The sequence below is a fragment of the Schistocerca serialis genome, chromosome 4, assembly GCF_023864345.2.
Source record: "Schistocerca serialis cubense isolate TAMUIC-IGC-003099 chromosome 4, iqSchSeri2.2, whole genome shotgun sequence".
NCBI lineage: Eukaryota > Metazoa > Arthropoda > Insecta > Orthoptera > Acrididae > Schistocerca > Schistocerca serialis.
In genome coordinates, this window is record NC_064641.1 from 944,498,787 (window position 1) to 944,514,358 (window position 15,572).

Consider the following 15,572-nt stretch of genomic DNA (forward strand, 5'->3'; position numbering starts at 1 on the left):
GTGTCAGAAACCAGTCCTAAGAATCAATATGTCTCCACTACAGTGAGTGGATCATCTTTAAGATAAAGTTCTTGTTGTGTCTAGACAAGACAGCCTAGACACAATGAGAGGAAGCCGAAAGGCACGCGCTAAGCTAAAGCAGGATGGCGTGAGGTCTGAAACAGGATACGTAATGAATGCTATAAAGAAAAGTACGTAGCTTCTGGAATACTTAACTTTAATCCATCCTTTTGGTACATCTGGAGATTGTGGCGATACAAGTGAGACTCTTTAGATACATGCAATGTTACTAATGGCGCCTTGCTAGGTCGTAGCCATTGACTCAGCTGAAGGCTATTCTAACTATTGGCTCGGCTAATGAGCAATGCTTCGTCCATGTAGTCGCTAGCAAAGTCGTCCGTACAACTGGGGCGAGTGCTAGTCCGTATCTCGAGACCTGCCTTGTGGTGGTGCTCGGTCTGCGATCCCTGACAGTGGCGACACGCGGGTCCGACATGTACTAATGGACCGCGGCCGATTTAAAGCTACCACCTAGCAAGTGTGATGTCTGGCGGTGACACCACAGTTCTGGTTCCGGATGAATGGTACGATGTCGACGAAAGTGCATGACACATGACTTCATGCCTGAAAACTGGAAACTGTGGGCTAGAGCCCAAGACTGAGGCTTGTGAATGGCTCCCTATAGGTGCTGCTCAGCAACAACAGTACTGGAGGAGCAGTACGAAACGCAGAAGTCATCCGCATACAGAGAAGGTGAGACCGACGGCCCTACAGCTGCTGCTACGCCATTAACAGCCACTAATGATAGAAAGACACTCAGTCACTCAATAGGGAGCCCTGCAGAATGCCATTCTCCTGAATACAATGGGGAACTATGGGAGGCACCAACATGGACATGGAAAGTATAGAGCAACACGAAGTTTTGGATAAAAATCAGGAGCAGGCCCAGGAGACCCCACTCATATAATGCGGCAATGATATGAAGTTGCTAAGTTGCGTCATATGCTTTATGTAAGTCGGAAACGACGGCAACCAGATGTTGGTGACTGGAAAAGCCTTTTCCAGTGGCAGACCCAAGGGACACTAGATCATCAATGGTAGAGCGACCCTGGCGGAAGCCACCCTGACATGGAGCCCGTAGGCCACGTGACTCCAGGACCCGACCCAACCCAACCCAACTGCCGACACACCACACATTCCAGCAGCTTACAAAGAAAGTTGGTGAGGCTGATGGGCCAGTAGTTATCGACATCAAGTGGGTTTTAACCTGGTTTGAGCACCGGAATGATGGTGCTCTCCCGCCATTGCGATGGAAAGATGCCATTGTACCAGATCTGGTTGAAGATGATGAGGAGATGTCTCTTGTAGTCAGACAAGAGATGTTTAATCATTTAACTGTGGATCGGCCCAGGACTTGTGTCGAGGTAATGTTCAAGGGCGATGAGGGGGATCCCACACTGTAAATGGGGCATTATAGGGTTCACTATGGCATGTAGTGAACGAGAGGACTCCTTTCCATCCATCGTTTGAGGGTGCGAAAGGCTGAGGCATAGTTCTCAGACGCAGAGGCTCCAGCTAGTGCTCAGCAATTGCATTTGCATCTGTAGATGACATGTCATTGATGTTAATGCTAGGGACACCAGTTGGGGTCTGGTACCCAAAAAGACGTCTGACCTTTGTCCATACTTGGGAAGGTGACGTATGGCACCCAAAGGTCGACACATACCTTTCCCTACACTGCTGTTTCCATCGTTTTATAAGCTGGCGAATGCAGGCACGGAGCCGCTTAAACACTATTTTTTTTTTTTTTTTGTGCTCTAGGGAAGTGTTCCATTTATGTCACTGTAGAGCTTGTCAACGATCTTTAATTGCCACAGCAACTTCCGGCAACCACCAAGGGACTGTCTTTTGCCAGGGGCACCCTAGAGAAGGAGTGATAACGTTTTTCGCCGCAGAAGCGATGATTGTAGTGACCTGCTCAATCACAACATCGATGGCACCATGTTGGGGAGATTCAACAGTGACAGCAGAAGTGAAGGCTCCCCATTCTGCCTTGTTTAAAGCCCACCTGTGTAGGCATCCGTGGGAATGACGCCAGGGGAGTGACAGGAAGATGGGGAAGTGGTCACTACCACACAGGTCATCATGTGCTCTCCAGTGGATAGATGGGAGAAGTCCTGGGCTGCAGAGTGATAAATCAATGGCTACCATGAGCCACACTGAAATGTGTAGTGGCCCCAGTATTTAAGAGGCAGAGGTTGAACTGAGACAGTAAAGTTTGGACATCCCTGCCTTGGCCAGTAAGCACAGTGCACCTGTAAAAAACAATGGCAACCTGTAACTCCTGTAGGAGTGTTCAAAACAAAGAATGGAACACCATTGGAGCGACGGGGGGCGGGGAGGGGGGGGGGGGTTGCTCCTGAAGTAGGTTGTGCAGGAGCAACAGGGAGGGATCTGCCCCAACCATCGAGGGGGCAGGTGGAGTCTGACGGCTCTGAGAGGCAACTGTACGCAGCGGAACGGAAGATGGTAGAACCGTTGCAGTACCAGCGGCATAGGTTGCCGTCATATGCACTGGATGTAGCCTCTCATATTTTCTCTTATTCTCTGTGTAGGTCAATGGGTCCAGGGTCTTGTATTCCATTTTTTTCATTATTTCTGGAGAATCCTGCAGTCTGGCAAGCAAGGCAAATGGTGCTCTCCGCAGTTGACACAGGTGAGAGGTGGTGCACATGCAGTACTGAGATGTGGAGGACATCCACAACCCCGACAGGTGACACTGGAAGTACAGTGGGAAGACATATGGCCAAACTTCCAGCACTTAAAGCACCACATTGGGAGCGGGAGATATGGCTTTACGTCACAGCAGTAGACCATCACCTTGACCTCCTCAGGTAATGTGTCATCTTCGAAGGCCAAGATGAAGGCACCAGTGGCAACTTGATTATCCCTCGGACCGTGGTTGACGCGCTGGATGAAATAGACACCTCGCCGCTCTAAATTGGCGCAGCTCATTGTCAGACTGCAAAAGAAAGTCCTTGTGAAATATGATGCCCTGGATCATATTTAAGCTCTTATGGGGCGTGATGGAATCAGAAACATCCCCCAGCCTGTCACAGGTGAGTAGTGCCCGTGACTGGGCAGAGGATACTGTTTCGATCAAGACCGACCCTGACTGATTTCGGGTCATATTTCTTAGCACTGAAGTTAGACCTTGACCGCTTAGAGACTGCTGGTGTTTGACCACCGGTAAGAGATGACATACTGCGCATCATGGCGTGTCATGGCCCTGATGTCACCCACTCCGACCAGAGTCCCTGCCCATGTGCGCCACCCAGCTGCAGCAAAGACTACCTGGCAGGATGGCCATTGTCGGAAGCCCCAATGGTCCAGGGTGATGGGCATCTCCTCCTTGGCATATGTGGGGAGTTAACGGCGCAGGCATCAGCAGAGCGATTCCTGTGTGGTCAGGGGGCTACAATCACAGGGTACATGTCGGCCCCACCACAACAGACTGGCGACTGTGCTGGATATCAGGCGCAAACAAGCTAATAAATCCATTATCATCAATAGCGCAGAAAGCGATATTGCACAAAGAATGGAGGAAATTGCACCCCGGAGGGTGACCTCGCCCAACTACTGGAGAATGACGAAGTGCAGATCCATGGCAATGAAGGATATGAGAGGTCTCAGTGCATGATGGACACTATGCACCATGTAAGGCACCCTCGATCTTTGGGAAAATTTTGAAAACTGGAGGTCAAAGTCTACAGGGAACCATCACATGAAGGCCGAAACGTGTGGACTCCTTTTAGTCGCCTCTTATTACGGGCAGGAGTACCTCGAGCCTATTCTAACCCCTGGATCTGCAGGGGGCGGGGGCGGGGGAGGAGGGGGAGGGGGAGGGGGGAGGGGGGGGGAAGAGGGGGGAGACCACATGGACATATGAAGTAGCATTCCGTTACTATGTCAAAGAGATGGCCTTAGGAGACAGCCAGATTTTTGGAACATGATACGCTTCACGTGCAACGTATTTGCCCTGGTATCACCCACTCCCAATCAGGGGCTCTCCCCATGGGCACGAGCCACCCAGCTACAACAAGGGCTGTCTAACACGGTGGGCGTTGCTGGGAGTTCCGATGCTCTGGAATGACAAGCAACCACTCCCACGCATACATGGGGACGCAACAGCTCTGTTATCATAATTGTGATTCCTGAGTTGTCAGGGGGCTAATCCAGATGGGTACTTAACAGCACCACCACACAGGCTGGCTACACATGCTGGTGATCTAGCACAGCAGAGGAGGACTGCAGCAGGGAAGGAAGAGGGGAAGGAATCCATGCCGTAGATGCTAAAGAGGCAGTTCTTGCCCAAATGGCTCACACTATGAATAAAAAATTTAAGAGTGGCATTCAAACCCCAAATGGTGTCCAAAAAAACCAAAAAGGAAGGATGAAAGAGAGAAGGTAAAGCCAAGAAAACTGCAAGGAATAAAAGAAACCAGGTGGTAGCTAGGTTGGCAAGTAAGAACACCAAGAGAGGCGAAGGAGGGGGCAGAGGGGAATAAGCAAGGACAGGGAGGGAGAGGCAAGGGAAGGAAATGCAGCCCAGGGAGGAAGGCTGGGCTGCAACAGATTGGGGCCCTGCGTGCATCACACACGATCTTACAAAAGAATTGTGAGCCCCGTGGTGAAACGGCAAGTGGGACTCCATTCAATACAACGTTAAGGTCCCATAGCATGCCACAATGTACCAAGTCCAGACCATGCACAGTCTAGTGAGCTGTAGATAGCAATGTGTTCAATTCCCACATAGGAAAGGGTTGGTTATTGGACATCTGAACGATGTCAGTCTGTACCGTCTTCATGTGTGTGACTCTCAGTAGTTCATTGTCCCATAATGCAGCTAATGCACAAGGCATCCTTTTTCCAAAGATCTCCCTTACTTATTCCCATACTACACTGGTGGAAGCTGACCAGTTAATGGACTTCAGAAGCTCATGCCATGATCATTTTTCACTCTCCTTCACTGTCGTTGGGATTTCGCTGTCACTAGCCAAAAGGCTCCGAGGTTTCCTGCCAATGGATTGCCCTTGAAAATTTTGCAGCACTGCCTACCTGTTCCTTATTGCACAACATTGATCATTCCATCATGGAAGAGGTTGCCTACTGTGATGGCCTGAGAATTTTGGTACAGATTCATCACATCAGCAACAGAGCGGATCATGATGGTAATGCGATCTATCCAAATTGCTAACACTATCTTGCTGCTGAAGTGCAGTCAGCTAGCTAAAAAATGTCCAGTTTGCCTTGCATAGCATCCACTTGTGAGGTGCTCCCATCTAATACTCTTCTTTGCACTATGCAGACAGAAAGAAGGAAGTGATCGCTGGAGTGGAGGTCATCAACCCACTGGACCAAATCCATCAGAGCAGAAGAGCACACCATCAGATCGAACTCAGAGAATGGCCATGTTGCTGTGAAAAAATTGTCATTGTCCACGTTTTCAGAGACAGATCTTAATATATTCTGTTTCACTCAACCCCTGTACATGCTGAGTTACTGTACCACAGAGCACTATGGGCATTGTAATCTCTTAAAAGGGGGAACAATGGGGAAAGCTAGTTGTTGATTGCAAATGGTGCTTTGCTATCCAGTAAGTCTCGTGGTGGGAGGTAAATGGAGTACTACAGCCTGAAATTACAAAGTGTACACTGAAGGCAACTGCTTGTAGAGTGGTAGTTGGTGTGACATGTGAGGAGTATAGAGCATTAGTGATGAACACTGCAACTCCTCCCTTAATCCTTTTGTCTTTTAGGTCAACTTTTCTATGTAGGTGACAGTCCTGCAGGACAATGCTTCTTGAAGGCACATAGATGCAGGCCTAGAGTGTGTCAGGGGCTTTAATTCATCCATGTGATTTCTGAAGCCATTTAAATTCCACTGTAGTATGTCCATTATCTGTTGGTGACATTTGTCTTTCCTTTCTCTTGTACCTTGGCAGCAAGACCAAGGTTAGAAGTGGAGTAGTGGGACTTGGTGGGTCCTTTAAAGTGACCACTTTCATTTCCAAATTTTCAGCACCCGAGGTGGCTGTGGATTTCATCACTGTTGCTTTAGTTTCCATTCTACTGGAATTTGACTTGCTCTTAGCAGTGCCTTTCCCGTTCTGGGTAAAAACACATGAAGGACTGTGACTTAGTGAACCAAATAGTGCAGGTGGGTGACTGTCTTCTTAGAGTAATGACAACATGCTGCCAGTCTTACAAGTCTGTGAAGCTGATCCACTGGCAGGTGCAAGCTTACTGGAGCCTGTGATCTGGCATGTGCAGCAACATGAAGGGATGTCAGTAATGGCATTTACTGCTGGTGTCTGTCCATGTTGAGATGCTCACATTAAGAGTGGGCTGTTTCATCACTGAAGCAAATGAGTTAACATAAGAGTTAACAAATGACAAGAGGCTGTATGGCTTAAATAATTTCTTTGCTTTAGCGTAATTAACATGCATCCATTCTGCTCCAAACTGGATGTGTAATGGAGCAGTTAACATATACCGGTAGAGGCATACATTCTGCACTTGGCTCTAGCTGCTCAGCCACAGTTCCAACAAGTAACATTATCGTTACATGCGATTGTAGTGTGACCATACCTTTTGCGCTTTAAACACAACAGGTTTGCAAATTACTGGCAAACATTTAAGCATAAGAAACCAGCATTAATGTGATTCAGAAGGACTTGAAAGTTTAAAATTGTTGTTTTAGGGCGCAAAAACAACTAGGGTCATACGCACCCCTGTTAGAACTGTACAACACGAAGACAATGAGAGGAGTTGAAAATGACACATTAATCCCAATTGATGGAAGAGAAGACAGCTAAAAACAGGGACGTTGAGAAATGTCTATAAAATATACCACAGAGAAACAGAAGTCCTGAACTAAAAATTAAATGTCCTTCGACATATTGCTACAACAGATAAAAAGTAAAATGTGGTCGACAATCCGTGTATTGTTCACTAAAATGGCCAATAGCTCAGACAGCAAACACAGACGACAACTTATGTGGTTAAAAAAAGGGATTTTGTCAGTAAATGGTGGACCGTCAAAGGTTGAATGGAATTAGTACAAAATGTGGAGATGCACCATTTAAGAAATGGCAATGACTAAAATGACAGTGCCCAATAGGCAATCTAGCTAGAATGATTTCCTCATGGTGAGAGGGCCGAGGGGTGCTCGTCCAAGCCACTGGCAGAGCCGTAATAACTCCCATGAAGGGAGGACCAGTGGCAATACCAAAGTGACGCCATCTGCTGACAGACGGCAACACAGAGATCACTGGAGGGAATGTAAGAATAGCGGGCTGGGTACAAGGGCTGCAGCCTTGACAGCAGCATCAGCGGCCTCATTTCCTGTCAGACTGACATGACCAGGAACCCACATAAACATCACAGTGGCTCCATGAAGAGTGAGCAAGTGACAGCTTTCCTGGACCCACTGCACTAAGGGATGGATGGTGTACAGCACACAGAGGCTTTGAAGGGCACTGTGAGAGTCAGAGCCTGTGTAGCCGGACGTACTGAGTTGCCTGGTACAGGGCAAAGATCTCTGTTGTAAATACTGAGCAGTGTTCCGAATGCCGATACTGAAAAATATTAGTGCCAATGACGAAGGCACATCTGACATCACGGTCAGTCCGAGAGCCATCAGTGTACACACAGTCGCTACTGCGAAGTTCCGTGCAGAGGTCATGAAACTTATGGCGAAAGAGTGAGGCTGGAGTAGTGTCCTTAGGAAGCAAATGAAAACCAAGGTGAACAAGGGCTGCCGCACAAAGCCAAGGTGGTGAAGGATTCGCATCCATCGGAAAATTAGCAGATAGCGTGAAGTTAAGCTGCTGGAGCAGAAGCCAAACGTGCTCTCCAGGAGATAACACAGGACGAATCCTATACTTGCGTTCAAAGGAGTCATCAAAGGAGGCGGCACGGGATGGGTGGCATACAGATACTCAACTGAGCTAGTTTAGAAGACGCCAGTGGCCAAACGGATGCTACGATGGTGGATAATATTGAGACAGCGTAAGAGGGACGGACGTGTAGATGCATAAATAAAACACACATAATCTAGTTTTGAATGGACAAAGGACTGGCACAACATGAAAAGGGTGGTACAATCTACTCCCCCTGAGAGCACATAGGACATTGAGGAGCAACATCCAGCGAGTTGCCAGGTAAGACACGTGATAGGACCTAGAAAGTGGAAAAAAAATGAAGAGAAGGGAAGAGAGAAAAAAAAATGAAAGGGTGTCACTCGATGGATGCCAAGTGCCAACCTTCAAAAACTCACTGTTACAGGGCACAGAGGCTGGGGGCTCCTCTTCCATCAGATCTACTGAGGCATCAGCGTTCTTCTGTCGATAAGGCAGAAAAACAGTTGATGGTGTACACCGGCGACATGAAGGTTATGTTCAAGTATAATGACTTTTCTGGAGACTAGAAATCTACTCTGTAGGAATCAGCATGCGTTTCGAAAGATGACTGTGTGAAACCCAGCTCGAGCTATTCGTCCACGAGACTCAGAGGGCCATATACACGGGTTCCCAGGTAGATGCCGTGTTTCTTGACTTCCGCAAGGTGTTTAATACAGTTCCCCAAAGTCGTTTAATGAATAAAGTAAGAACATATGGACTATCAGACCAATTGTGTGACTGGATCGAAGAGTTCCTAGATAACAGAGTGCAGCAGGTCGTTCTCAATGGAGAGATGTCGTCTGAAGTAAGAGTGATTTCAGGTGTGCCGCAGGGGAGTGTCGTAGGACCGTTGCTATTCACAATATATATAAATGACCTCATGGATAACATCGGAAGATAGCTGTGGCTTTTTGTGGAGGATGCTATAGGATATCGAGAGGTTGTAACAATGGAAAATTGTACTGAAATGCAGGAGGATCTGCAACGAATTGACGCATGGTGCTGCGAATGGCAACTGAATCTCAATGTAGACAAGTGTAATGTGCTGCAAACACATAGAAAGAAAGATCCTTTATCATTTAGCTACAATATAGCAGGCCAGCAAATGGAAGCAGTTAATTCCATAAATTATCTGGGAGCAGGCATTAGAGTGATTTAAAATGGAATGACCATATAAAATTAGTCATCGGTTAAGCAGATGCCAGACTGAGATTCATTGGAAGAATCCTCAGGAAATGCAGTCTGAAAACAAAGGAAGTAGGTTACAGTACACTTGTTCGCCCACTGCTTCAATACTGCTCACCGGTGTGGGATCCGTACCAGATAGGGTTGATAGAAGAGATAGAGAAGATCCAACGGAGAGCAGCATGCTTCATTACAGGATCATTTAGTAATCGCAAAAGTGTTATGGAGATGATAGATAAAATCCAGTGGAATATCTGCAAGAGAGATGCTCAGTAGCTCGGTACGGGCTTTTGTTCAAATTTTGAGAACATACCTTCACCGAGGAGTCAAGCAGTATATCACTCCCTCCTACGTATATCTCGCAAAGAGTCCACGAGGATAAAATCACAGAGGCATACCGACAATCTTTCTTTCCATGAACAATACAAGACTGGAATAGAAGGGAGAACCAATACAGGGACTCAAGGTACCCTCCGCCACACAACGTCAGGTGGCTTGCGTAGTATGGATGTAGATGTAGAAGGTTGGCCAGGTGAGGGTATCACATGGTGACACAGTCAAAGAAGTTCTCCAAGCCGGCAAAGAAGAAAACAGTTTGCCTTTGTTTGACTTCTTGGAGCCTTTCCAGTTGGCAGAGAAAGACTCGGATGTTTGTTGGTTGGAGAGATGTTGGAAGCCTTCACAGGAGTATTCCTTCTGTCCTTTTTGCCCTGCCGGTCATGTAGATGGTGACTTCGCTCTGTGAGGCAAAGGTTTGGTGGCTTTTTGCCCAGCTGGACGAGGAGACGGAGATGCTACGATGACACTGGATAATTTCACAACCGCAGGGCTGAAATTGAGGTTGAATATCTGTGAGTCCATGTCCTTCGTGGAGCAAGATGTAGCAAGAACAGTACTTTAAGTGCCGGATGTTGGAACGCAGGGAATGCAATTAGCCAGTAGCTTGTAAGCGACTGGGTAAGGCATTTTTTCCTATACCCACATCTCCTGGACAGCCCACTCATTGAGACACAGGGGACAATCTCAAGGAGGAGGCAGCATGGTCGCCACAGCCGTTGATACAGCGGTGAGAAGGAGGTGGACAATCGTCCTCGTGAGCATCCCTAACACAGGTTACGCATTTGGCTGGGTCTCGACAGGACTCTAGAGTGTGGTTGTAACGATGACACTGGTAGCAGGAAAATTGGGTGCAAAATATAAGGTCTGACTGTGATAACTGCATAACCTGCTTTAATATTTCATGAAAGAATCAATCTATCGAAAGTGAGATATCTGCTTGTGTCTGTATATGTCCGGGTGGATATGTGTGTGTGTGCGCGAGTGTATACCCGTCCCTTTTCCCCCCCAAGGTAAGTCTTTCCGCTCCCAGTATTGGAATGACTCCTTACCCTCTCCTTTAAAACATACATCCTTTCGCCTTTCCCTCTCCTTCCCTCTTTCCTGATGAAGCAACCGTGGGTTGCAAAAGCTTGAAATGTGTGTGTGTTTGTTATTGTCTCTAGCAACGTAACAACGCTTTCGTTTGGTAAGTTACAGAATCTTTGTTTTTAGATATATTTTTCCCACGTGGAATGTAAGATGATGTGACTTACCAAATGAAAGTGCTGGCAGGTCGACAGACACACAAACGAAAAACATACACACAAAATTCAAGCTTTCGCAACAAACTGTTGCCTCATCAGGAAAGAGGGAAGGAGAGGGAAAGACGAAAGGAAGTGGGTCTTAAGGGAGAGGGTAAGGACTTACCTTAGGGGGAAAAAAGGACGGGTATACACTCGCGCACGCACACACATATCCATCCACCAAAAAAAAAAAAAAAAATATATATATATATATATATATATATATATATATATATATATATATATATATATATATATTGTTCAAAATATTTTTCTAATTTAAAAATAAAACTAAATAAAATTAATTTACAAAAATCTAATTGGACAATTCGAACATGTTTTCAGAAACTACATGTCTGAAAGGACGTTCAGGGAAAAACCTGTCAGCATACCATATTTTGTTTAAAAACTGTAGCCAATTTTCAGATCTTTAGTTTGCTTTGAAGTAACACATTGCATCCCATTTTCAGCAATTGCTACCAACAGAATGTACATAAAGCAATAAAAATTGGCAAAATTTCATGATATTAGATATAAAAGCAGTACACAAAATCTCTGTTCACAACTAGATAATGGATGTCAAGGTCTGGATGACTTGACATGGAATGACCCTAAGGTCTTCACAATGTCATCCATATTCCACAGGACAGCCTGTGGCACAGACAAAACACTAAGCATAAACGTATCAATGTAAAGTACTTCCTGTCAAACATCCAAGCCTCTAACAAATACTTGAACCCTTACTAAAAAGTGCACGTAAAGTATTGAGTACGAAACATTTCAAAGTGAGATCACTCCAGAGATCTCATCTCTACTGATAAGACTATATCTATATACATATTACGCAAGCCAGCATATAGTACGTGGCACAGGGCACCCTGTACTGCAACTAGTCATTTCCTTTCCTGTTCCACTCCCAGACAGAGCGAGCAAAAATTGACTATCTATATGCCTCCATATGAGCCCTAATTTCACGTAGCCTATATTATCTTCCAATCCCAAAGAAAGCAGGTGTTGACAGATGTGAAAATTACCGAACTATCAGTTTAATAAGTCACAGCTGCAAAATACTAATGCGAATTCTTTACAGACGAATGGAAAAACTGGTAGAAGCGGACCTCGGGGAAGATCAGTTTGAATTCCGTAGAAATGTTGGAACACGTGAGGCAATACTAACCTTATGACTTATCTTAGAAGAAAGATTGAGAAAAGGCAAACCTACATTTCTAGCATTTGTAGACTTAGAGAAAGCTTTTGACAATGTTAACTGGAATACTCTCTTTCAAATTCTGAAGGTGGTAGGGGTAAAATACAGGGAGCGAAAAGGTTATTTACAATTTGTACAGAAACCAGATGGCAGTTATAAGAGTCGAGGGGCATGAAAGGGAAGCAGTGGTTGGGAAAGGAGTGAGACAGGGTTGTAGCCTCTCCCCGATGTTATTCAATCTGTATATTGAGCAAGCAGTAAAGGAAACAAAAGAAAAATTCGGAGTAGGTATTAAAATTCATGGAGAAGAAGTAAAAACTTTAAGCTTCGCCGATGACATTGTAATTCTGTCAGAGACAGCAAAGGACTTGGAAGAGCAGTTGAACGGAATGGACAGTGTCTTGAAAGGAGGATATAAGACGAACATCAACAAAAGCATAAAGAGGATAATGGAATGTAGTCTAATTAAGTCGGGTGATGCTGACGGAATTAGATTAGGAAATGAGACACTTAAAGTAGTAAAGGAGTTTTGCTATTTAGGGAGTAAAATAACTGATGATGGTCGAAGTAGAGAGGATATAAAATGTAGACTGGCAATGGCAAGGAAAGCGTTTCTCAAGAAGAGCAATTTGTTAACATCGAGTATAGATTTAAGTGTCAGGAAGTCGTTTCTGAAAGTATTTGTATGGAGTGTAGCCATGTATGTAAGTGAAACATGGATGATAAATAGTTTAGAGAAGAAGAGAATAGAAGCTTTCGAAATGTGGTGCTACAGAAGAATGCTGAAGATAAGGTGGGTAGATCACGTAACTAATGAGGAGGTATTGAATAGGATTGGGGAGAAGAGAAGTTTGTGGCACAACTTGACTAGAAGAAGGGATCGGTCGGTAGGACATGTTCTGAGGCATCAAGGGATCACAAATTTAGCATTGGAGGGCAGCGTGGAGGGTAAAAATAGTAAGGGAGACCAAGAGATGAATACACTAAGCAGATTCAGAGGGATGTAGGTTGCAGTAGGTACTGGGAGATGAAGAAGCTTGCACAGGATAGAGTAGCATGGAGAGCTGCATCAAACCAGTCTCAGGACTGAAGACCACAACAACAACAACATCTTATCTTCATGGTCCCTACGAGAAATGTATGTTGGAAGCAGTAGGATCGTTCTGTAGTCAGCTTCTAATGCTGGTACTCTAAAGATTTCTCAGTAGTGTTCTTGAAAATCTATGTCATTTTCCTCCAGGGATTCCCAATTGTGCTCCCAAAGCATATCCATAACACTTGGATGCTGATCGAATCTACTGGTAACAAATCTAGCAGATCACCTCTGAATTGCTTTGATGTCTTCTTTCAATCTGCCCTGGTGTCTATCCCAAACAGTCTAGAAATACTCAAGAGTAGGTCACACTAGGATCCTATATGCAGGTGAACTACACTTTCCTAAAATTCTCTCCATAAACCGAAGTTGACCATTCGCCTTCCCTCCAACAATCCTCATATGCTCATTCAATTTCACATTGCTTCACAACGTTATGCCTATATATTTAAATGATGTAACTGTGTCAATAAGGACACTATTAATGATGTATCTGAACATTACAGGTTTATTTTTCCTACTCATCCACATTAACTTACACTTTTATACATTAAGAGCCAGCTGCCATTCATCACACCAACTAGAAATTTTATCTGGTATCAAACTACAGTCACTTATCTTCAACACTTTCCTGTACACCACAGCATCATCAATGAAGAACTGCTGGAATGCTGTCCACCTGTCAGCCATATCATTTATGTATTCACTTGCCTGGGGCACTCCTGATGTTACCCCTGTCTCCAATGAATGCTCATCATCAAGAACAACATACTGGGCTCTATTACTTAAGAAGTCTTCAAGCCAGTCACATATCTGAGACCCTATGGCTTCGATACAGGACTGTGCGATAGTCAAATGACAGTAGTTTATACCATTCTCCCATGTGAACGATTTATTAAACATGGAATTTAAAATTTCAGCCTGCCTTTTGCTATCTTTTACTTCTATATAACAAAATAAAAATATGCCAAACAACATAGCAACTGGCCAGGATCTTAACGGCAGTCTTTACAAACCCACTGTTCCTTCTCTGATAGCTAATGACAAGCACTGGGAAAAACTGCATAATTGTGGAAATAATGAATTCCGGCCACAATTATGATCGATAAAAGGGGGGAATTGTGGAATCAATTAATTTAGGTTTCACAGAAAATTTAATGGAGTGGGATGGGCAAAACAATGCTAACTTAGGCAATGCTGAAAACGATTATTTGTGCAAACAACAAATAATGAGTTGAACTGAATATACAGCTACCATCAACATTATTCAACAAGAGGAGTGGAAGTGAAGTTGGAGGTGTTTGAGTGTCTACTGCGGACTTCGAAGCGTTGGGCTCTCTAACTTCGCAATATTTCTCTAGTAAATTTACAATACGATTCTTTTTCATCGCGTCTGAATATTTAGCACAACGTTGTCAATCAATCAATGCGGGAGGGTACGCCTACAGGAACAATTGCAAATACAAGGAATTGCTTACTAGTAGCCACCAATACAGCCATAATTAAGTAAATTACTCCGGCCCACACTAACTTAATCATTACTGTACGATGCTTTAGGACTAAGTTTGAAAGGCAAATAAATACGTTTTCAAAATTACAGCGTTACATGACAGGTACGAATCGCAGTATTACATATTCCTACATATCTTATCCAATAAATTCTTTGTATGTCGATTTATTTTGTCCGTTTACCACGCTGATACTGTGTATCTTGAAGCTTAATTTCAAACAGAGCTTAAATATAAACTCACCAAATTATTCCTCCTCCAGTCTTCAAACGTCTTCCTCAGCCTACCAACACACGTAAGTTGGCACGTAATGTTGCCTTTGTACTGTCATAGTTGCTTCAGGAAAAATACAAAACTATGCAGGACATTGGAAACTAAGTGTAATCAAAAGCAGTTTCACGACTGCTCTTTAATAAATTATACTTGTTTGTCTACTTCCGCTCTGCTACGGTTTAAGAACTGAAATTCCTCTTTTTCCAGACGGACATCCTTTTCAAGGCGCATCTGAATGACAGATACTTTGAAACAATGTCTTGTAAATACTCTCACACCTTCCACCGCTTATTTTGGCTGAAACAATGTCACATAAATACTATCACACATTCCACCGCTTATTTTGGCTTGACTTTTGTCTGCGCTTTTAACAAGTATGTCATTATTCAATTAGACAAATCAAATCAGTTCCGATTCCAAAGACATTAGCAAGCAAGTTACAACCTGATGGAAGCGGCCGTGGCTGTATCAAGAACAGGTATCCTCTGACGAAACGACGTAAATAGTGACTCCTGCTCACGCTGCCCTGTATTTTCTCGTGCCGTGAGATAAGTTTTCAATCTTTTACGCCAACTGCAGGGTGCAGAAGTTTCATTTGTGGTGTTTTACATCGTTTAGCGAACATCGAACACAGATGCTGGTTTATGAAGTAAACAGCGCTTAGAGGAAAAATACCAATTATGTGGTCTTCTTGTGACCCACAATACGAAGTCAGTTTGAT

At 44.5% G+C, this 15,572-nt stretch overlaps 1 protein-coding gene across 3 annotated transcripts in view; it reads right to left on the reverse strand.

Annotated features, from left to right (window-relative positions):
- The window catches only part of LOC126473599 (activated Cdc42 kinase Ack), a 516,119-nt gene extending 500,844 nt beyond the window's left edge, over positions 1-15,275 (reverse strand). For all 3 annotated transcript variants that reach the window (XM_050100753.1, XM_050100752.1, XM_050100754.1), the window contains exon 1: positions 14,822-15,275. The gene's annotated coding sequence lies outside the window, so the exon portion shown is untranslated. The remainder of the gene's footprint in view (positions 1-14,821) is intronic.
- Between the last annotated feature and the right edge of the window lie 297 nt (positions 15,276-15,572).